Source organism: Ovis aries, chromosome X (assembly GCF_016772045.2).
Source record: "Ovis aries strain OAR_USU_Benz2616 breed Rambouillet chromosome X, ARS-UI_Ramb_v3.0, whole genome shotgun sequence".
NCBI lineage: Eukaryota > Metazoa > Chordata > Mammalia > Artiodactyla > Bovidae > Ovis > Ovis aries.
Window position 1 is genome coordinate 13,840,757 of NC_056080.1, and position 24,115 is coordinate 13,864,871.

The window sequence follows — 24,115 nt, forward strand, 5'->3', positions numbered from 1 at the left end:
AGGGAATAGATAGAGATTGTAACAAAACTGATTATTTGCATATAGTAAAGCCCTGGAGAGGTAAGAATCTGATTCAGACTTGCTTTAGCCTTAAGACTTCATAAAAATATCAAGTATCTCTTTTGCTTTTACTTAGGAGGACTGCAGACAGTAAAACAGTGAACTGTATTTAAGCCATTCATTTGAAAAGAGAAGAAACTCTCTTCTCTTTTGAATTACTATTTCTCAATGTTTGTTGCCTCATTTTAAAAATCAACAGAGACAAGGGCAACAGAAGTTCTGTACAGAAAATACAGAGAAGCAAAAAGAGAAAAGTACAAAATACCTATAATATCACCCATACGGATGACCAGTGTGAATATATTTTAATAGTTGGAACACACGTTCCTTAGCCTTGGATCTTCTTGTGTGTTCGCTTGTGACGCTATTGTCATTTGGTCTCATTGTCGTGGCCCTGTGAGAACAGGACAGCATCACAGTGGGAATCACACAGGCCCTTGTCTTCTTCCTCACCCTAATGGGAATGCTGTTCCCCATGACATCTGGTGAATCTTTTACTTTTTAAAATACAATTATTTATTTATTTTGACTGTGCAGTGTGGCTTGTGGGATCTTAGTTCCCTGACCAGGGATTGAACCCATGCCCTTGACAATGAAAGCACAGAGTCTTAACCACTGGACAGCCAGGGAATCCCCCAGTGAGTCACTTTAAATTTGACATATCGTAAGATAAAAGCATCTTTTATTCCTAACTTACTAAAAACTTCCTTTTGTCAATAAGTGACATTGAATTTTATCACCTGCCTTTTCAATATCTATTAATATGATCCTAGAATTTTTACCACTTGGCATGTTATATTAAAAAATTTCTTTAGGTTGATCCAATCCTTAGATAAGCTTAGTTTGATTACTTCTAACCTGCTTCTGGACTTACTTGCTGTGTTTGTTTTCTTTAGCTTTTAAAATCCATTTTCATAGAAGAATACCATTTAGGTTCCTCTTCAAGTGCTGATCCCTTTTCCGGTCCTTACAGTACCACCCTGAAAAATGGTACAGAACGATTTGTAACATTATCTACATTCACAAATACTTGAAAATGCAGAAGAAATTAAATATTCAGAGTTGAAGAATCTGGACTATATATATTTTGGAGGAAAAGTTCTTAATTTTAAAACTTTCTTATAATGTTATTAATTGCAGGTTTCTTATTTCTTTCCCTTTTCACTGTTTACAATATCCAAGAGAAGCATTCATTTCATTAAGATTTTCCAGTCTTCTCATAGACTGTATACAATATATATCTCATAAAATACTCCATTCATTGTTATAGTCCCTTTATATTTCCTAGTTATATACTAATTTTTTCCTCATTTTCCCACTGTTCTTTCCAGAGATTTACCTACTCTTTTTGTTGGTTAATCAAAGAAGATCTTGCATTTAATTTTTAATTCTTCTGCTTCCTGATTCATCCAGCTTTACAGTTATTCTTTACTCTCACCATCATACTGGTTTTGTTGTGCTTTTTATAACTCTTGAACTGGCTAATAGGCTTATTTATTTTTAATCTTTCGCAGTTAATATGAAAATATCTGTGGCTATGAATTTTCCTTGGAATATTGTTCTGGCCACATGACATAACGAGTACAAATGCACAGTGATCTCATTCTATTTTCTAAATAGTCTACAATCACAGTTTTAATTTTTCTATACCCCAGTATTAAGAAAAGTATTAGAAAATTAGAAAAGTATTTGTCATTAGCAAAAGAAACAGCAGCCAAAAATGAAATGATTAAAAATATTGCCTTTTATAGGTCCTGTAAGATGAATAGAAAAAGAAAACGTTTAGTGATAAAATAAGATACTGTCAATAACTTGACTTAAAACAAGGTCTGGATCAGTTGGAATGTACTAAAAAAGATTTTAACAACTAAAGAGCTTGAGAGTTTAGTAAAAGTGGTGAACCCAGAACTAGATGCTATCGTTCTTGACTCTCAACATAGTGGGGTTTTTTCTTCCACTTTTCAAAATCTTGCACATACTTGGTTTTTATTTTCATGCACAATTTTAAGTATTAAACCCCCAGAAAATTCATATCAAACTTGTTCCCTACAATGCTCATTTCAGCAATTTTACAAATAGGAGCTTAATAATTTATCAGTAACAGTGGTAATGATGACAACTAAAGTGGTTTCAAACATTCAGAATATGGCCCTATTACTGGCAATGTTTAGAGTTTCAAGAATGCAGATAAAAAGTTGAGACTACTATTGCCATGAGCAATACAAAAGGCACTGAGTCTCCTGAGACAGGAAAGAGAAATTGATTTCTCCGTGCTTTTTCATACTCCACATCACTACTGGAAAGCAGTTTCTCGGCACATAACTACTGATCTGGAGGATGAATTAAATATGAGATAAGATGAAAAGAAAACACATGAGTTGGTCTTTTGACTCACATAAGATGCCTTTTAAAGTTCATCAGAGCTGTAAATGCATGTGGCGGATATATGCTCCATTTACCTGCAATAAAACAAGATGTAGTATGGATGACAAATGCAGCTTTGAAATTGTAACTGATTGCTTCATTGTCACAATCAGGTAATTTGCAAGCCTAGAATAACCTGAATACTGTGAGCTTTAATTTTTTTATCTTTAAATATTTTAACCACTGCTACAGGTCTATCTCAATGATCACTTCGTTTAAGAAATCTTTCTTTTCTTTTTGTTATACATTGTTAGCTGTTGTTTGTTGTAGACTTGTCCACTCTAACTTTTCATTCTCTGTCCTGTGTTTCCACAGCATTTTGTTCACATTTGCACATGGATCTATTGCCAACATGATTTGCTTCTGGAACCTTCAAATTTTAAGTTCCTGGAGGGCAGGGATTATATTTGGTTCCATTTGCATTTCTCATGGCCCATGAATATTTGATAGTAAAACTGAGCTGACTTACTTCAGTCACTAATAGGCATTCTAAGGCACTTAAGACCATGGAAATGAAGTATCATGAAGTACACTGCAATTTCTTTGACCATCTCCACCAGAGAAAGACAATTCCCAGTACTTTGACAAATCAGGAACCCTGAGCTTTGGAAAACTTCTGTCTCTACTCTCAGACCTTAAGCCCTTTTTAGATGAGAAAAAAAATCCAAAGCTATAATATTCGAAGGCCAGTCAAATTTTGTAGGTTAATCAACAACTGTAACTTTATGAACCTTACCTTCTCACCCCCACAGGGTAACAATTTTCAGCTTCAGAGAAAGTTAATCACTAATCTTTAGAAATAAAGATTAATTCAGACAAACTAAGTGAGTATAATTCTGCCAATTTTATATTCCTAAGGTAGCAATTTAAAGAACACGTTCATAAACAGAATGCATATGTGACTGTCTTATCTTGTCCATAAAGACCAATACATTCAAATGAGTCCCACGTACAATGTAAATTGTTGCAGGTACTATAGAAAGCAGGATGCAGATCCTTTAAGAAAATTAAAAAAAAAAAAAGAAAGATGAAAACTCTAATTTGAAAAGATACATGAACCCCAATGTTCACAGCAGCAGTATTCACAATAGCCAAGACATGAAAGCAACCTGAATGCCCATCAACAGGCAACTGGCTTAAGACGATGTAGTATAGATACACAATGGTATATTAACCATAAAAAAAGAATGAAATATTGCCATTTGCAGCAACATGGATGGACCTACAGACTATCATACTATGTGAAGTCAGACAGAGAAAGACAAATATGATATGATATCACTTTTATGTACAATCTAAAATATATTACAAATGAATCTTTATATAAAATAAAGATACTTATAGAAGGCAAATTTATGGTTACCAAAGAAGAGAGAGGGTGGATAAGTAACAAGGATTTACTGCTATTACAGAGAACTATATTCAGTATTTTATAATAATGTATAAAGGAAAATAATATGAAATATATATATATAACTGAATCACTTTGCTGTACATCTGAAACTAACACACTATTGTAAACCAATTATACTTCAATGAAAATAAATAAAAATTTTTTTAAATAAGAATTTTTAAAAAATGAGTCCTATGCAATAAAAACAAGATTTTACTGACATAGCCAACGCTGCTTGGGTGTTGTATTAAGAGTTTTCTCATGGTTTCAACAAGTCATGATATTTTTTGTCTGGGTAAAAACTACTGTAACCACGCTCTATGGAGTACTATTTTCCATCCTTAAATCTTGTATCTGACTGCCAGTTAGTGTTACCCAATCACATTTAGCCCTGCCACTAGGTACCGTTGTTACCAACCTCCATGAAGAGGTAGAGGGCTTCCCAAGTGGCACAGAGGTACAGAATCCACTTGCCAATGCAAGAGACGCGGGTTCCACCCCTGAGCTGGGATGATCCCCTGGAGCAGGAAATGGCAACCCATTCCAGTATTCTTGCCTGGAAAATTCCATGGACAGAGGAGCCTGGTGGGCTACAGTCCATGGGGCTGCAAAGAGTTGGACACAACTAAGTGACTGAGTATACACGCACAAAGAGGTAGAGAGGCCCTGTATATTTTAGGTTCAGTTCACTTCAGTTACTCAGTCGTGTCCGACTCTTTGCGACCCCATGAACTGCAGCACGCCAGGCCTCCCTGTCCACCACCAACCCCCAGAGTGCATTCAAACTCATGTCCATGGAGTCGGTGATGCCTTCCAGCCATCTCATCTGTCGTCCCCTTCTCTTCCTGCCCCCAATCCCTCCCAGCATCAGAGTCTTTTCCAATGAGTCAACTCTTCGCATGAGGTGGCCAAAGTATTGCAGTTTCAGCTTTAGCATCAGTCCTTCCAATGAACACCCAGGACTGATCTCCTTTAGGATTGACTGGTTGGATATCCTTGCAGTCCAAGGGCCTCTCAAGAGTCTTCTCCAACACACAGTTCAAAAGCATCAATTCTTCAGCGCTCAGCTTTCTTCACAGTCCAACTGTCACATCCATACATGACTACTGGAAAAACCATAGCCTTGACTAGACGGACCTTAGTCGGCAAAGTAATGTCTCTGCTTTTGAATATACTATCTAGGTTGGTCATAACTTTCCTTCCAAGGAGTAAGAGTCTTTTAATTTCATGGATGCTCTCATTTTCATAACAGCTTAAGCTCCCTCATTCTGGTTGATATACAAAGTACATGAAGTAATCAAAAGATCAAAGTTTTTGCCCTTGTGGCCAGTGACAATGACCTTGATATTTCTACTTTATGAAATCAACAAAAACTTACAGTAAGAAATATTTTTAAAGACTGCCTAAAAGACATGGATGTAAGACCTCTATTACTACAAATCAGAGATGCCAGATAAGTTTTTGCAACCACTCATCCATCCTGAACCCACAAAAGACATTGTTAATCTATTATAGAACGTTTTACTTCTGAGCCCGGTCTCAATCACAAAACTCCAATGCAGTTATTCAGTCAGTCGACATGTGAGTTGAAACTTACTTGCCATCATGGGGAATAATGATCTTAACGCTGCCCTGACTAAGCCATACCATTAAGGGTCTGTGATCTCAAATAAACAGGAAAGTGTGGGTGGTTCACAGAATTGATTTAATGAACTGTGCTTTGTTACTATGGCAACAGTTTACATTGAGGGGATCTGTATGAAATTCTTTAAGACATTTGCGTCCTACTTAGTTCATAGCATCATTATGATGAGAAATTAGGATTTCCGTTGGGACTAAACATCAAGAAAAACTGTGCATCTCAAAAACAAACAAATGAACCTGCAGGGCATTATGCTAAATGAAATAAGCCAGACAGAGGAAGCAAATACCTTATTATCTCACTTATACGTGGAATCCAAAAACACACACGCACACAAACCTGAACTCACAGATTCAGAGAACAGATTGGGGGTTGCCAAAGGCAGGGGGTAGAGGTGGGTAAAATGAGTGAAAGTACTCCGAGTTAGGCTTCAACAGTACATGAACCGAAAACTTCCAGATGTTCAAGTTTGATTTAAAAAAGGCAGAGGAACCAGAGGTCAAATTGCCAACATCTGCTGGATCACAGAAAAAGCAAGAGAATTACAGAAAAACATCTACTTCTACTTTATTGACTACACCAAAGCCTTTGACTGTGTGGATCACAACAAGCTTGAAAATTCTTCAAGAGATGGGAATACCAGACCACCTCCCCTGCCTCCTGAGAAATCTGTATGCAGGTCAAGAAGCAACAGAACCAGACATGGAACAACAGACTGGTTCCAACAGACTGGTTGGAAAAGGAGTATGTCAAGGCTGTATGTTGTCACCTTGCTTACTTAACTTGTATGCAGAGTACATCATGCGAAATGCTGGGCTGGATGAAGCACAAGCTGGAATCAAGATTGCTGGGAGATGTATCAATAACCTCAGATATGCAGATGACACCACCCTTATGGCTGAAAGTGAAAAGGAACTAAAGAGCCTCTTGATAAAAGTGAAAGAGGAAAGGGGAAAAAGCTGGCTTAAAACTCAATATTCAAAAAACTAGATCATGGCATCCAATCCCATCACTTCACGGCACAGATAGAGAATGCAAACAGTGACAGACTTTGTTTTGGGGGGCTCCAAAATCACTGAAGATGGTGACTGCAGCCTTGAAAATCAAAAGATGCTTGCTCCTTGAAAGAAAAGCTATGACCAACATAGACAGCATATTAAAAAGCAGAGACATTACCACAAAGGTCTGTCTAATCAAAGCTATGGTTTTTCCAGCAGTCATGTATGGATCTGACAGTTGGACCATAAAAAATGCTGAGTGCCAAAGAATTGATGCTTTTGAACTGTGGTGTTGGAGAAGACTCTTGAGAGTTCCTTGGACAGCAAGGAGATCCAACCAGTCCATCCTAAAGGAAATCAGTCCTGAATATTCACTGGAAGGACTGTGCTGAAGCTGAAGCTCCAATACTTTGGACACCTGATGCAAAGAATTGACTCATTGGAAAAGACCCTGATGCTGGGAAAGAGTGAAGGCAGGAGAAGTGGATGACAGAGGATGAGACGGTTGAGTGGCATCACCGACTCGCCGTGAGTTTGAGCAAGCTCCGGGAGTTGGTGATGGACAGGGAAGCCTGGCATGCTGCAGTCTATGGGGTCACAAAGAGTCAGACAGGATTGAGCGACTGAACTGAACTGAATGAAAAGCTACAAACTTATTTACAAAGTAAATAAGTCATAGGGATGTAATGTACAGAAAGGTGACTACAGTTAACAACATCGTGTTGTGGATCTGCAAGTTGCAAAGAGAGTGAATCTTAAAAGGTCTCATCACAAAAATCTGTAACTATGTGTGGATGTTTATTAGATTTACTGTGGTGATCATTTCACAATTATATCAATATTGAATCATTATGTGTACCCCTGAAACCAATATATTGTAATATGTCAATTAAATCTCAATTTTAAAAAGAGAGCCATTTACCAAGCCCTCTTCCACCTATAACCAACCCCCTGACCACATCTTAGCTAATTTTCTCTTCAATTCTTATCCCATCCAAACCCAAGCTGGGAAACCTCAGGCTATAAGCTCCTTGAAGTCTCTCTTGGCACTGGAACATAGTACTCCATAAATATGATTTGAGTGCATGAATAACTGAATGGCTAATAGAAAGTGTCCTTCCCCTAGAAGGGGAAGACAAAGATTTGTGGACAGGAAGCGGGGGTGGGGGGGGGGAAGCTGGTAATAACCTCTTTAATCTTTTCTCTGTGGACCCAGAATTGTAAATCGAGACAGTAAAGACCTCTCGAAGAAGGGGTCCACACGCATAAATCTAAGTGTGGTGTTATCTTCACAGGCCCTACACAGCAGGAGGGCACTAGGTACCTTAAAAAGTCGAAGGAGACATTAGGAAGTAGAGGAGTGTGCTTAATCCATGCAGCCCGCTATTTAAACTCGGTTGGTGAGCTGGTAGGAACATAGTTTCAGTTGGTCCTCAGTTACCTTTCCTACCCTGTTTCTGCTCTTGGAGTTGTGGTGTTTGGAACCCGGAGAAATATGAAGCAAACCTATTTTTAGGCGAGAAGCAGAAACCTGCAAGTTCGTTTCACCCTGTAAAAGCCGCCAACATCTAGCTCTGAGAGACCTGGCCGATTTCCTCCAGAAATTCGTAAGCTCCGCCCGCTTCTCTGAGGCTTCTCAAGATCAGGCTCGGCCAAGAAGGGGACAGCAGGGGGCGTGGATCTGCCAAGAGTGTAACCAGAAGTGGCTGTCCTGGGAATCCAGGGAGTGGCCACGACGGAATACAGGGAAACGCGCGTGCGCGGAGTTAGTGTGATCAACGAACACGTCAGGATCATGTGGTGCGGCAAGGAACTGAGGGACCGGCCTGGACACCGTGGGAAGGAGCGTCAGCGACGGCCACGTCGGGAGGGGAGTGGCCTAGGAGTAGCACAGAGGCGTGACCTGAAAACGTTGGACTCAATCGGAACGTGAGTGGCGTGGCATAGTCGTTCATAAGCGCAAGACAGAGTCGGTCGAGCCTGCGGGGTGTGAGCTCAGGCAGAGGGCAGATAAACTATCAAAGTGGAGGCAGAGACATAAGCACAAAGGGAGTGGCGTGGTGTCAGCTCAACAAACATGACCCGAAGGAGAAAAAGAATGTGAAAGGATTCTGATCAGTGTCGGTGGGGAGGAGTGGCGTATGAGACGCGAGTGACGTAACAGAAAGGCGGGCCCTGGTGTAGGCGCAGCGTAAGGACGTACGGTGAACGTGGCCGTGGATGGTCTGTGGGGGCGTGGCTTTGACGCGCTAAGGTGTGCGACAAAGATGGCCCTGCTCCAAGGAAGGGTGGGTGCAGGCAGAGGCCAGAGGCGGGACCAACTTACCGCACAGGCTCCTTACCGCGGCTGGAAGCCCGGAGCGATGGCAGCAGCGGTATAGTCAGGGAGAAGAGCAGGTGGAGGGCTGGGCGGAGAAGAGTCGGTCTCCGACACGGGGGGTGTGGCCGGGGGCGGGGAAGGATTTCCGGCTTCGTCGGGACGTGGGCGGAGCGCGCGGGGCCGTGACGTGGGGTAAGCGAAATGACGTGTTGCGGCGTGAGGGGCGTATCTAGGCGACAGGGGGCGTAGACAACATGGCCGCACGCATGACCCTCGCATCCCGGTGGCAAACAGAGGGGTTTCCGCTCTGGGAAATCTTCGGATAAGGTCGGGCGGTTAAGTGGAGCGTGGGCGCAGGGAAGCGTTACCTAGCAGAGAGAGCAGGGATCCTTTTCTACACATTACCACGCGCTGCAGTGGGCTCCGGACCCGGGACAGCTTTTGTCCCCTCTAGAGATGGCCAGTCCCGGCGGGGCTCCTCTGTTGGACGGAGGAGAAAGAAGCAGGAAATCACTCCTTCCCTCCTCTAATCCTGTTCCACTGCTATGAGAGTCGCCAGAAAACTACACCCCCTCCCTTAGAGTTTTGTGCATTTAAAAGTAGAACAGGTGTCCCAGAGAGTTTGGGAAGTGAGGGGCTGGCAGTTTCAGTGATCGAGTCCTACCAAACTGGGATTCAGTCATACCTGCATTGTTGATCTCCCTGACTATGCCAAGGGCTACGGACAGATTCACAACCACCCTCAGAGCAGAGGATCAGCAGCTATGTCTTGTGGCCATATCTAAGCCTTCTCTACTCAGTTCTTCTTTTGTTTTTCTTTTGTGTCCAGTCCTGGAGCTAGAGGGGAAGTGTCTACCAAATACAGATGTTGTTGGTGGCTGTGATTCTTTGTGGCATGAGTTAAGAGCTACTGCTCTCAGACTTCTCTTGTGGTCCAGTGGTTAAAACTCCAAGCTTCCATTGCAGGGGGCACGGGTTCGATCCCTAGTCTGGAAACTAAGGTGCAGGGAGGCCAAAAAATAAATAAAGTAAAAGATACTGCTCTAAGGATGCTGGAAATTCCTTGTTATTAATGTAATTTCCTCTTGTTTATTTTTGTTGAAAAGCTTGAAAAACATGGGGAGATAACAAAGATGTGTTCACCATATGTTGAGTAGGATTCATTCTCTGTCAACCACTGTAAACCGCATTGCTTTCTGCTTCCCCTTTTTCCTTTGCTGATAACCTGGTCATCTTCACTGTGCTGTTCAAAATTCTTGATGGAATATGGAGGGAGCTCGGGAATCTGGTGAAAGCTTTCACCCTACCATAAGCTGCCCCTGCACATCCCTCAGAATGGTCTCTATTCTCAGCCTGCATTGAAGTCCACAGCTTACCAAAGTTCATTCATCTCCTGCTTTCCCCCCTCCCTGCTTAGGGCCCTAGTAAAGAGCTACACTGTTCCTGAGTATCTTGGAAATGAAAACCTTTCAACTTTCTAAGGCTTTCCTACTTTACTCAGAAATTTAAACTCAATACCAGGTCTAAAAATTCATCTGAAGGCCGAAAGAAGCAAGAGCACCATTGCTGTGCTTGTGCACATCTGCCCTGATGTTCCTGGAGCCAGGCAAAAGGCTGCCACCACTTATACTTGGAGTACAATAAGAGTTGAGTTCCTTTTGACTAAATATGAATATTGAGGACATCTGATGGAAAGAGGGAAATTCCACTGGAGCAATTAGTTGCAGTACACTAAACAATTATAAACTTAACCTTTGATAACCCCATATTGGGATCATACTTTGAAAGAAGTGAGTCAGAGGAGGAAGTAGATCTTTCTCAGTCAAGATAAGGAAACATATAATTAAAATTTCAGAGAATTGGAAAAGGCTATCTTCCTTTCTAAATCAGAAGGCAAAAAGTCAACAGTCCATTTGATAAGAATCAAGAAATTTGTTTTCAACGTAATAATAACCTTTAGTTGGGTTATTTTTTTTTTTCTGTTTTGCAAAATATAAATGGCTTAATCAGGCAGAGTTCGAGAGCCAAGGCATTTAATAACTAATCTACAAATTATTTTAAAAGGCTTTCGGAATCTATTTTCATTCATGGATTTCTGTCTGCAAAACAGCAGATAAGGAAGGTGTAAGTAAAATCTAAGAACATAAATAATAATAGCAAAGGGGATGTAGCACAGAAAGCTTACCTTCCCTGGGGTCCATCCATGTCATGGGCACATCTTTCTGTGCCTATAAAACAAAATACAGCTTGAGAATACTGTACATTTATACATTCCAGGATTCATCTGTGGCCTATTTAATAATGAGTATTAGTTTACTTTTAATGCTAAATTTTGCAGTTTAGGTATAAATTCATAAACATTTTTCTGATAAGGATCTTTCTGAAGCATATATCTTGACATAAATAGTCTCTTGTTACAGGTATTGTAGCCTGTGCTGTGCTTAGTCACTCAGTTGTGTCCGACTCATTGTGACCCCATGGACTGCAGCCCATCAGGCTTTTCTGTCCATGGGGATTCTCCAGGCAAGAATACTGGAGTGGGTTGCCATTCCTTCCTTGAGGGTATCTTCCCAACCCAGGGATCGAACCTAGGTCTCCCACATTGCAGGCTAAATTTTCTATTTAAATTTCCCTGGAACCCTCCTTGCCCCTGACCTTTCATGCTCCCTTCCTTCCTTGATTGCATTTGACTTTTCTCTAGGCCTCCCTAATCACTCCACTTTGTTAGTCTCCCTCTAGACACCTGTTACCCCTGGGGGAGGGGATTTTGTTTCTCTTTCTAGCCTCACGTCTCCTGAGCAGCAGCGCTGCATTGCCAGCTCTCCCTAGACCTTTGCTCTCGCCTGCCCCCGCCTCAGCACCTCAAATCCAGTAGGGTTAGCAATAAGAGCACCATCTTTCCCTCACCCGCTGTGCCAGGTTCTGTTTCTCTGTTCAGGGATTCATCCTCGTTCTACCATAAGCTAGACTATTCTACCATATTCTCCCACTTGAATTATCAGAAATTCATTTCAAACTCCACATACCCAAATCTGATCTATGGATTTCCCACCCAAAACCTTTTCCACACACAGCTTTCCCATCTCAGTTCATGGCAACTCCATCCTTGCAGTTGTTTAGGCCAAGAATCTGCCAGTGTTCCTTGACTACTTTCTTTCACATCTTATAGGCTCTGGCCCGAAGATAGACAGTCAGTGCCCAACCACTTCCCACCACGTCCACTGCAGCATCCTTAGTTGCAGCCCCTGGATTATCCTGAATGGAGTCCCTGCTTCTTTTTTCTATTCTGGTCATTTTCCAATAGGCCACCCTGAATGATATTTTTTAAATGTATATCAGATTAAATTCCTCCTCTACTCCAAAAACCTCATTGTGTTCCCATTTTGCATAGAGCAGTAGTTCCCAATCAGAGGTGACTCCTGTTTTCCAAGGGACATCTGCAATGCCTGAGGATATTTTGGGTTGTCACAGTTGGATGGAGGGTACCACTGGTATCTAGTAGGTGGAGACAAAGGATGCTTCTAAACATGCTACAGTGCAAAGACCAGTTCTTTACAACAGACTTGTCTAGTCAAAAATGTCAACAATGCCTAAGCTGAGAAACCCTGAGAAAGAACATTTACAATGGCCTAGATGTCTCCTTGATACGGCATCCACTACCTCTGGACCTCATCTCCTAGCACCCTCCTCCTGGGCTACTCCACTCCTACCATATTTACCTCCCCCTTCCCCATACAAACAATCTGAATGATGTTTTCCACATGATCAGGACCTCTGTTGTTTATGGCGTTGCCTCTTCTGTCCTGCCTCTAGGTTATTAGGTTTCTGCAAGCTACTGGAGAGCTGATCAAGATTTTAAGCTAAAGATAGTGGTGATGAGTTACCTGAGGGTCATTCTTCAAGCCTCTCCATGCAAGACACTGGAGAAGGTTCCAGATTCCGAGGTCCACGCCTGCAAGGCCTTGCAGCCTCTACACCTGCACTTACAAATCCCGGAACCGAGTCTGTGAGTACACGGCTGCCTGGACAGAGCGGAAGCCTGGTTGTCTCCTAAGAGTCACGTGTGTTGAGTGTGCAGCTCTGATGTCAGTGGCATTCCAGACTGGGATTAGATGCCTTGAGGAGAATACCCCATTATTTCCCTGTTTGTGAAAATATGGGAAGTTTTTCCCCTAACTTTATTGAGCTACAGCTGACCTAAGTCTGAGGTACATATCATGATGATGTAGTCTGGAACGTTCCATCTCTCATCAGAAATTGCAGAAGAGTTACTTGTAGCTGACCACCTGGCCCATGTGTGCTTCGCTGTGACCCCGCAGATCAGGGGAGGTGGCAGGCGGTCTTCCCTGACTCCACGGTACTGCTGCCGTGGGGGTGGCTCATTCCGTGCTGTCGGGGCTGGACTGTGCGCTGCAGATGTTGCATGGCATCCCTAACTGTCTCAAGACCTCCCTAAAGGTCCCCTGGAGGCAAAGGGACACTGGCACAGAACCCCTGGGATGATAGGAGAGGATAATGTGTGTGATGGTGGAGACATGAGTTTAATGCACTGGTTAAGTGTATCTGCCAAATAGTTATTTTCTATATTTTCCACCATTCACAGTGAATTCACACAGTTTTCCAATGTTGCTTTGCTTCCAGATTGTAGGTTTCTCAACTTTTCTTCCTTGGGTTTACTCTCTCTGACCTTATTTGCACATTAAAAAAGGAATTTATGAGAATGCCAGTCTAGCTAAATCCATTGCCTTGAAACTGCTTCATATATATATTTTTATTCTAAGTTTATTTTGTTTCTTCCATCACTAACTGTGTTCTCATTAAACTGAACTGGCCTGAGTCATAATAAATTGCTGGTTGCTGGGTGTGGCTTCCTACCAGCAAGCCCACATCCTCCCCAGAATGGCTTCTTCTCAACACTGGTACTTTGCAGTCTAAGGCTAAAAATGGAAAAAAGTAGTCATATTTATCTAGTTACTAAATCTTGTGTGTGAGGGTATTCCTTATTTTCTTGTTTGTTTATATTTACAGAAAGTATTTACTTTTTTGTATTTACACAATGATGAAAGTAAATCAAGTATGCCCATGTCTTTAGGATAGTTTGCTCCTTTTAGTGCTGTCAAAACCCCAAAAGTAGTGGCTTAGGTAGGTGGGGTATTCTGTCTTTCAATAAACATTTTTTATATTTATTTTTATTTATTTGGGTTTTAGTTGCAGCACTTGGAATCTTTGGTTGCAACACATGGGGTCCTTTTTGAACAGCATGTGGGATCTAGTTGGAAATTGGAAATGCAGGATCTTAGCCACTGGACCACCAGGGAAGTCCCAGGGGGACTTCTTTTGGTTAATTTCCCACATCAGATGAAATGTTCTTATTTGTTACTTACTAGAGGAAACAGGTGAGACTCACTGTTTGATTGTGGTTTTCACATATTACACTGTCCCTCCTTGTTCCACCCAGGAGAATATTGGTCTTTGGTGCCCTGGGCCACTGAGCATGTCCTGTTTGGATATCCTGGTCCCTCATCATTTGGTTAAGAAGACAATACTCATTGATTCTGGAAGCTTAGTACCCCAGAGGAAGGCCCAATACACTTGTGATCCAAGACCACTAGGGGTTAGTTAATGTTCAAAGTTGTTAACGAGCGCCTCCCACACAGTGAGAACTCAGTGCTGGCAGCTACCTCCAGTACCACAGTTGTCACGTCATCACCACCATCATCATGTCATGCTCAGCAGCCCCCTCAGATGTCTGACCATTTTTAGGATCTGGGGAGCACAGCGAGGACTGACTGAGGAGGAGGGTGATGGCAGATTGAGAAGCAGCATTTCACTGGGGCCTGTGCCCCGTGCTCTACCTTCATTCCCCATCAGCCCCAGGGAATCACTGGTGTCAACTCAAACTGCTATTTGCTGTGCTCTCAAGCTACAGACAGTAAATGTTGACAGTCCTAACCCTGCGGACTGGTAATATGATAAAATAAAGATAAAAGCCTGCACCAATTACCCAAAATGAAAAGAAAATCAATTACATTTCATGTATCATCTAGTGAAATTTAGCCTAATCTTTTGTCTGATAAAAAACATTTAGGTATGAGATCTTAGACCATTGGGAAATAGGTTTAATAATACTAATTTTTAATGAAATATAAAAAATATAATCTAGAATGGAAATGGTACAGATTTGTTACTATTCTATTGATTCTTAACATTTGTGATCTCCCTAGTTTTAGACAGAAGAGGAACATTTATTTTTAAAACAAATTGGAATAGAATAGCAATGTATAAAATGTAGCTATTAGCCACATGTATGTATTTACATGTAAATAATATATTCAGATTGTATGGCCACCTGTGGAAATTTCCATTAGCAGAGAAAATTCTATTTGACAGGACTGGTCTATTTTATAACTGAACTATGTTAGAAAACTGTTCTATTATTTCTCTAATTAATTTCAAAGAACACTAATAAAGCCTGGAGAAAAGCTTGTTTTGCAGTGTCTTCACAAAGAATTCCATTATTCCCCTGATAATATGGGCTGGGATACCCAGACTATATTGTTTTCCATTAACTTTCAAATCATCTTGAGAAACAATGGATGCATTAAGAACCTTTTGGATTTAATTAACAGCCTCAGGGGTATCTGCAGCTACAGAGCACTAGCAAAAAGCCCTAAACTGACCACCAGGAAACATGGGCCTTAGTCTGCTGTAGGTAACTGCATGTGATGCTGTGGTTACCTGGGCTCAGCGTCAAAGTGCCTCTTACAGCCCTGATGCTCTAACAAGGCAGTCTGTGATTCTGTGACCATCCTCAACAAAGTCACATGGAGGGTCCCTGTGTATACCCTCACTGCAGTATCCCTAGGCCCACTAGGATGGCATTCAATTTGATGAGGAAATAGCATATCTCAAGAAAAAGGACAGTACAGGGCAAGATACAGGAGAAAAGGTTAATGACGGTATAGAGCAGTGATGTCCAAAAGATATATAATGCAAGCCACATGTACTCTTCTGATTTAATAGTCACACTAAGTGAGGGATGAAGAAACAGGTCAAATGCTGAGGTGGCACAGTGGTAAAGAATCTGCCTGCCAATGTAGGAGCCACAAGAGATGCAAGTTTGGTCCCAGGAAAGAACCTTCTGGGGCAGTAAATGGCAACCCACTCTAGTATTCTTGCGTGGAAAATTCCATGGACAGAGGTGTCTGGTGGGCCTTCAGTCCGTGGTGTCGCAAAGAGACACAACTGAGCATGCACACATGTGCATAATATACTCAATATATCCAAAATATTATCACTGTAACATGTAATCAATATAAAAATTATTAGTGAGGTAGTTTACATGAGTAAGTCTTCAAACCCAGTGGGGTATCCTGTACCCTACATTTTCAGCACATCTCACTGACTGACCAATGGGAGTAACCTGGCAAGGTTCTGGAATAGCGTGGCAAGACCAGAGTTTGGGAAGGATGAGAAATAAAATTAGATGGGCATGGTGGGCTCCTAATATGAAAACCTTGGTGCCTGGAGACAGAAGTTTGAACTTCACATAGTCTTTAACATGGGAACAACATAATAAAGGTGGTAATTTAGGAAAACTGATGGATGGCAAAACATAGTAGAGGGTAGTAATGTTGCAGGAAAGGGGACCCCTTCCAGGGCCCGAAACTGGCTCTTGTCTAACACATGGAAAAGAATTGTCCGAGGAGACACGTGCTGACAAAGCAAGAGATTTTATTGGGAAAGGGCACCTGGGTGGAGAGCAATAAGGGTAATGGAACCCAGGAAAAATGCTCTGCCGCGTGGCTCGCAGTCTCAGGTTTTATGGTGATGGGATTAGTTTCCTGGTGGTCTTTGGCCAGTCATTCTAATTCAGAGTCTTTCCTGGTGGCGCACGCATCGCTCAGCCAAGATGGATGCTAGCGAGAGGGATTCTGGAAAGTGGACGGACACCCAGTGTCTCCTTTCAACCTTTCCCGAATTCTTCCGGTTGGTGGTGGCTTATTAGTTCCGTATTTCTTATCAGGATCTCCTGTCATAAAACAACTTACGCAAATGGTTACTATGGTGCCTGGCCAGGGTGGGCAGTTTCCATCAGTGTGCTTCTAACAGTAACAGAGGAGGAAAAGTGAGCAAAAGGACTTTTCTTCGAGGAAAAGTGTATGGTGTAGGGGCCTAAACTAGGCTGGTGGTCATGGGCTGGGCAAAGAAGAGAGAAACCTCAAAGATCCTTAAGGAAAAAACAATGTGCTCAGCAGAGTAAAAGGAAATAAAGGTAAGACAGGAATGAACCTGAAAGGTTGTTGCTGAGCCTTGAAAGACACCAGGATTCTTGGCCTCCAGAGGAGACGAATTTAATCCAGGGCCAGTGACGAGGCTTGACTGCTCAGAGCTTTTGTGTAATAAAGTTTTATTAACGTATAAAGGAGATAGAGAAAGCTGACGGAGACATCAGAAAGGGGCAGAAAGAGTGCCCCGCTGCTAGTCTTTAGCAGGAAGTTATATACTTACTAGCTAATAGAGAAAGGAAATGTCTCAAAACTGAGTGGCATCAGGCACATCACCCACAACATCCATTTTGAGATAGCACTGGCACAAGGTGAGTCATCCCAGGCCTTAAAACGACTGATATGAATCTTGACGAAAGGCAGGTCTCCAAGTAAATACATAGTCTTATTAACACAGCTTAAGAGAACATTTGCATGAGTAAAACATACTGGTTTGTCAAGTGGGTTCTGAGTCTTAAGCAGAATAGACCTGAAGAAAGAGGGAGTCTAAGATAAATACATAGTTCATTAACATAGCTTAAGAAAAACATTTCCATAAGAAAAACACATTGTTTGCTTAGCTCAAGGTTTGAGAAAAGTTAAGTTCTGGTGGAAACAGGTGTTGCCATGGCAACACAGAATTTTAAAGGAAACCACCTTTTAATTTTGTATAGAGAAGGGAAAAACATCTGACTTGTAGTTTGTTTCTTCTGCTGCTTAAGAGAGAGAAAAAATGTCTGACACTTGCAGCCTATTTCCTCCGTTTTGGGGGCCCTAGCCTTCCTGCCTCTTACCCTCTCAAACCCTTCCCAGAATGGTCTTTATTTTGTACATTTAGTCCACAAGCAGTGATTAAAAGCCAGCTAGGGGGAAACTAGAGGGGCAGCAGATAAGTATGCATACATGCATATAATTATCATTATACCTGTGTAATAAACGTTTTGAAGGAAAAGACCAGAATGCAATGATTAATAAGAGAGGATTGTTTAAGAGGATAATCAGAGAGGTATGGAAATGACACTTGCTGAGGAGGTGAGAAGCCAAAAATAGGAGCCAAACCTGAACTGAATGAGGGGACGTTGATTTCTGAGGAGGAATAGGAATAAAGGGGCTAAGGCAGGCATGATGCTGAAAAACGGGCACCTCAGAGGCAGGAGCCGAAGGTGGTACAAGCACAAAGTCAAGCAAAGCCAGGACCAGTCAGGTACATAAGGACTAAAGGCGAGCACATCTTCACTATGGGATCTAGAGGGATTGTGTTGCTCTTAGCACATTAGTGAACTGTTCCTAATGACAGTGTGGTGTCACCCCTTAAACCCTGGTTGACGGAATCGCTAGCTCTGTTTATTTCATTTTCCCCACAGAAGAAGCTGGAAACACAGGCTCCATTAGTGCATATAATCACCTTCCTACTTGGAGGGAAAGTCTGAGCAATTACCGAGAAATAATTTTAACTTTTACTTTGTTAGAATGCAGGAAGAGAGAAGAGAACAAAAATGTGAATTTATCTTTAGTAAAACAAGCCCTGGGCAAAAGCTGGCTTCACTAAGACGACGGTGACCAAAGTTTCCCTGATAGTTGTGGGGGGTGGTCTGGGTTCCTAAAGGAGGAGGTGAGTGGGAGAAAGCCTGGAAGCTAAACTTGGGAACTGAAGGGCGTGAATTGATAGGAGTGTTACGACCATAAAAGAGCCACTGAAGGAACAGGCCTGGTTTCCTCAGGCTACTGTTTCTGTAGGTGAGGGAGAAGATTCTAGGCATTTCTTGAACAAAGTGGTGGCCAATTAAAGGTGAAACGGCATCGTCTTAGGCATCTGCTCATCATTCCTGTCTTCCCTAGTCTCCATGGGAGACAGACCCTCACCAGCTGGTTTTGAAGGGTGTTAATGCTCAAAGCCTCAGCCTCCCTCTGGGCATCTCAGAGGGGAAATGATGTCAGGCCTCTGCTGGCGGTCAGTTTTAAGACTGACTCAGGCCTGTTCTGGGGGTTTCTGAAAGCTTTAAAATACCAAACTAAAAACCTACCAAATACAGCTTTTTAACCCAACAATAGCATTTGGATAATCCATGCTCAGATATCAAATTAGGAGCTACAGGGGGAGGAAGACATGGCTCCTGCCTGCAAAGAATCTGCATTCCAATCCAATAATAATATGATTATATGGTGCCAGTTCCTCCCAGTTTTCACTTTAGATTTCTGAAACAGAAAGTTCTCCTGCTCTCAAGTAAGTTCTTGTTCTTCAGAAGTTACTTTATACCGAGGGAGAAAACCCAAAACGTTGGGTTCAGACCTCTCTGGAGAAGAATGATGTGCAGTATGTGAAAAGCTGAGCAGAAAAAAGGGAATACCCTGAGTTTGCCTATTGCTTTTGGCTCTAGACCAGGCTTTCTCAACTTTGGCATTACTGATATTTGGGGGCATGTAATTCTTGTGAAAGTCTGCCCTGCTACTATGGAGGATGTTAGCTGCATCTCTGGCCTCTACCCACTAGATGTCAGTAGCACCCTCCTCCAGTTGGACAACTGAAAAGTGTCTCCAGACATTGCCAAATGTCTCCTGGGGTCCCCATAGCTCCCTCCTGTGAGAACCACTAGTCTAGAAACTGCCTTGGCACGCTCTTTGTCTATACTGTGAGCCACTTGTAGGATCCCGCTTGGGGCAGCTATCTCAGGAAGAGAACCATCTCCTGTGTAAAAGGAAACCGGAGGCAAGCTTTTTTTTTTTCTGACAAGTGGAGTACCAGTGACCCTGCCATGCACAGAGGGGTTTGACTGGGCAGCAGCTGCCTTGTCACTTTCTCAAATCCTCAGGCTCGTTCTCAGCGGTGGGATGAGGTACAGAGGGGCATTGGTCATGATTTATTTCAATTCATATTTTGTCTGGTTTTCCTGTTGGTCTTGGTTCTGCCCATCCATGCAGCTTCTAAAGGGCAGAGACCTGGACAACCTGAATTATACACATGGAGTCTGTCTATCACATGTGCATGCTGCTAAGTCACTTCAGTCGTGTTCGACTCTGTGTGACCCCATAGACGGCAGCTCACTGGGGTTACCCCCGTCCCTGGGATTCTCCAGGCAAGAACACTGGAGTGGGTTGCCATTTCCTTCTCCAATGCATAGAAGTGAAAAGTGAAAGTGAAGAGCTCTCTTTATTTTAAGAAATTTGTTGAGATTTATCAGAGACTTGCCACAAAGACCTGGCGCTTGAGTCTGGTAGAAAAATCAGCACCGGTGATGCCATGTGAGACAGAGTGTGCGTGTACCCCTGAACTTACAGTGTCATAGCTATGCATGTGACAGACAGAACTCCAGGGACCTTAGCAATGGTAATGTCTGGCCAGGCTTTGCAGGATGTCTGCCTAATCCTCACAGCTGGCTCCTATGAGAGGTGAACTCAGAGGACACGCCTACATGGGCCCATATGATCCCCACAGTGAGGATCTCAGCTAGTGGGCCTCTTGATGACAGCCCCGATGTGCTTTCTCCTAGTGCACCCCCTCTGGGAGAAAGTGGACCTGGCCTCGGCGGGTGAGCGCCAGTCGCCCATCAACATCCGGTGGAGGGACAGTTTCTACAATTCTGGCTTACAGCCGCTCACCATCTCTTATGACCCGACCACCTGCCTCCACGTCTGGAATAATGGGTACTCTTTCCTCGTGGAATGTGAAGATTCTGCAGATAAATTGGTGAGAGCCAGAGCCGTGGTCTCATCTGGAGTTAAAGGGACAGCTTCATGTCAGCATAGGCCACATCGCACAGCCCCGCGAAGTCTCTTGGTAGCAGTGGTATGGGACTCATTGGACTTACTTCTTTTTTTCTTTGTGAAATACACATAACATGAAATTTACCATCTTAGCTTTTTTAAGTGTACAGTTCAGTAGTATTAACTACAGTCACACTGTTGTATGACCATCACCACCATCCATCCTTATAACTCTGTACCTATTAAATAACTGCTTATTCCCCACCCCCCACCCCTCCAGCCCCTGGCAATGAACATTTTACTTCTGTTTCTATGAATTTTGACTATTGGGTGCCTCATTTAAGTGGAATCATACAATATTTGTCTTTTAATGAGTGGATGATTTCATTGAGCATAATGTTTCAAGGTTCATTCATATTGTAACGTGTATAAGAATTTCATTCCTTTTAAAGAGAAATAATATTCCATTGTATGTACAGTTAATCCTTAGACAACACAGAGGAGTGCCAACCCTCTACAAAATTGAGAATCCAAGTGTACCTTAAAGCCAGCCCTCCATATCTGCAGTTCCTCTGTATCTGCGGAGCCACGCAGCTGCAGATTATGTGGTACTGGCATATTTACTTACGGAAAAAAAAATCCACGTATAAGTGGACCTGTGCTGTTCAAACCCATGATGTTTAAGGGTCAGCTGTATATACCACATTTTGTTTATCTCTTCATCTATTCGTGGCAGCTGCCTTTTGGCTATTGTAAATAATGCTGCTATGAACATGGGTGTACAAATATCTTTTCAAGATGCTGTTTTCAATTCTTTTGAGTATATACCCAGAAGCAGGATTGCTGGATCCTCCTTAGACTTCTCTGAGTGTATGATAAGTGTCTCTTCTCATTTTTATTCATGTTTCCATCTACTAGAATAAATAGTATTTTCTGTTAATACATATATCTCTGTGTATAGATTGTATTACTGATGTAGAAGATAGGGCATAAAGTTTAAACTTTGCTAGAAATTTATTTCCTGTTTGTGCTGAATATGTGGTAATCCCCTGCTAACTGACTTGACAAATAAAATTTATATTAAATAGCAATACTACTTAGTCAGATTTATGCATGGGTTTTTAAAAAAATGCATACTACAGTACTATACCATCTGTTGTTGGTTGAATCTACAGATGTGGAACCAAGGATGAGGAAAACCAACTGTAAAATTAAATATGCTGATTTTCAACTGTGAGGTGGCTGGCACCCCTAACCTCTGCATTATTCAAAGGTCAACTGTACAGAACAAAAGGCTAGTCAGGCAAGAAAAAGATTTGGTCACCCAGCAACATGTGTGTATTTTGTCATTCATTGATTTATTTATTAATTCAACATTTACTAAGTGCCAATCATGTGCCAGACATGGCACTAAGTGCTAGAAATAACAACTCGATTCTTGGCCTCCCAGAATTCAAAGACTAGTGAGAGAAACATATAGTAAATTAGAATTATACAGCAAATATGATTTGAAAAATAGTTTCTAAAAATACTGTGGGACCACAGATGAGGGTGTGATAGAGACTGTTCAGAGGAGTGTATGGTGATTTCACTAAGGAGGGGACATTTGTGTTGGGTATTGAAGGATGAATAGGCATGTGCCAAGAGAATTAGAAGGGCATTCCAGACTGAAGGAAAATCATGTGCAGAAACAGATGTTAAGAAAGTGTCCAAAACCCACTGTGGCCAACATGAGAGGGGTATGCTGTGGGGAGAAGCAGGAAGAATGGTGACCACTGAAGATTAAGAGGGTAGATGGAAGGCAGTCTTCTGACTGCCTAAAAATAACACTGGTTATTTTTAAACAAGAGAATGGTATAACATGATATCATCCAAATAATTGGTCAGTTGCTTCATTTTTTTTGAGGTTAACCCAGGCAACAGTACAAGATTAATCTACATGGGAGATGATGGGAGCCTGTGGCAATCATAGGAGAGAAAGCAAGTTTTAACAAGCATTTTAAAAATAAAAGCAAAAAATAAAAATAAAAGAACTTGGAGTCTTCTTCAAATGAGAAGAAGGCAAAGTTAACCGTGATCTTGTGGTGTCTCACTTGGGAGTCTCTGGGGTGGCAATGCCAGAAAGTTCATGAATGATGGACAACGAATAATTTGTAGGGAAAAATAGGGAGCATGTAAGAAAATAAAATTTCTTCTTACAACTTTTCTGCTAATTTAATTTTAAATGTTACATTAAAAATAGAAACACATTTCAACTGGTTATGCCTCAAAAAAGGAAAATGTCTGCAATTCCTGTCTAATTCCCATAGGAAGAATCTGTTTCTCTCAAGACAAGCATCTTCTCTCCTTTTGATGCAAATGGATTTTGGATTTTAGTATTTCCTGCAGATCAAGATGAGAATGAATAAATACTTATCCCTCACTGAAATGTTACTCATTTTACTATAAAATTTTTAAAATGTTTCTCCCCAGATAAATCCTTTATTCAAAGTAATATTAATTGCTGCTCCATTAATTGCATAATTAATTGCATAGGTTTCTTCCTATTCTTTGTTTCTATCTCATTTTGCACCAGACTGTCATGTTTTTACCAGTGGCTTTATTTTAGGTGAGGAAACATGTTTAAATAGTATAGGCTGGATAAGGCCACCAACTTATTTTGGAGTGATCCTATATGATCAGGCACTAATTCGTTTAATGGTATTTCAGCTGCACTTGGTATATCAGAATGCAATCCAATTTTAAAGTTTTGAGGGCGCAGCAACTGGAAGAAGATGGTTTGGCTATGGTAGGAATATTTTTAAACTCTTACCAAGTTTAAATGATGTGTTGCATTCTAGAATGAAAAGATAGAACATTAGAATATTGTTATTTACTTTAAGAATATGGGGATCAATACATTGGTATGATAAACAATGGTTAAAAGATTAAGAATATATTTCAAATGGTATAAAACTAGGCTGTCCAGTATGGTAGCCACAGGTCATATATGGCTGTTGAGCACTTAAAATGTGGCTACTGTGAGGACATGAATTTTAAATTTTATTTTAATCAACTGTCATTTAAATGTAGGAACTGACAATTCAGTTATTGGAAAACTTGAAAATGTCTGGAACAGCTTGGGTATGTTATATACATTTTCAAGTGTAAAATATACAACTCAAGTGTAAAATAAACAAATCAAGTATTTCTGATGAAAATTTAGCATACAAATTCACATGTGCTGTATGTATTAAAATTAAGTTCACCTGTGTTGTTTCTTTTTTAACTTTTTTAGTACAACTTCTGGAAACTTTAAAATTACCTCTG

At 41.5% G+C, this 24,115-nt stretch overlaps 1 long non-coding RNA gene and 1 pseudogene across 1 annotated transcript; one reads left to right on the forward strand and one right to left on the reverse strand.

Moving 5' to 3' along the window:
- LOC132658836 (uncharacterized) lies at positions 1-8,970 on the reverse strand. The gene is made up of 4 exons (XR_009598910.1): positions 8,844-8,970; positions 2,456-2,519; positions 935-1,040; positions 1-454 (listed from the first exon to the last, which is right to left on the reverse strand). It is a non-coding gene; the product is annotated as an uncharacterized LOC132658836 (long non-coding RNA).
- Positions 8,971-9,038: 68 nt separating this feature from the next.
- LOC105605369 (carbonic anhydrase 5B, mitochondrial-like) lies at positions 9,039-21,897 on the forward strand (annotated as a pseudogene).
- The last annotated feature ends 2,218 nt before the right edge of the window (positions 21,898-24,115 follow it).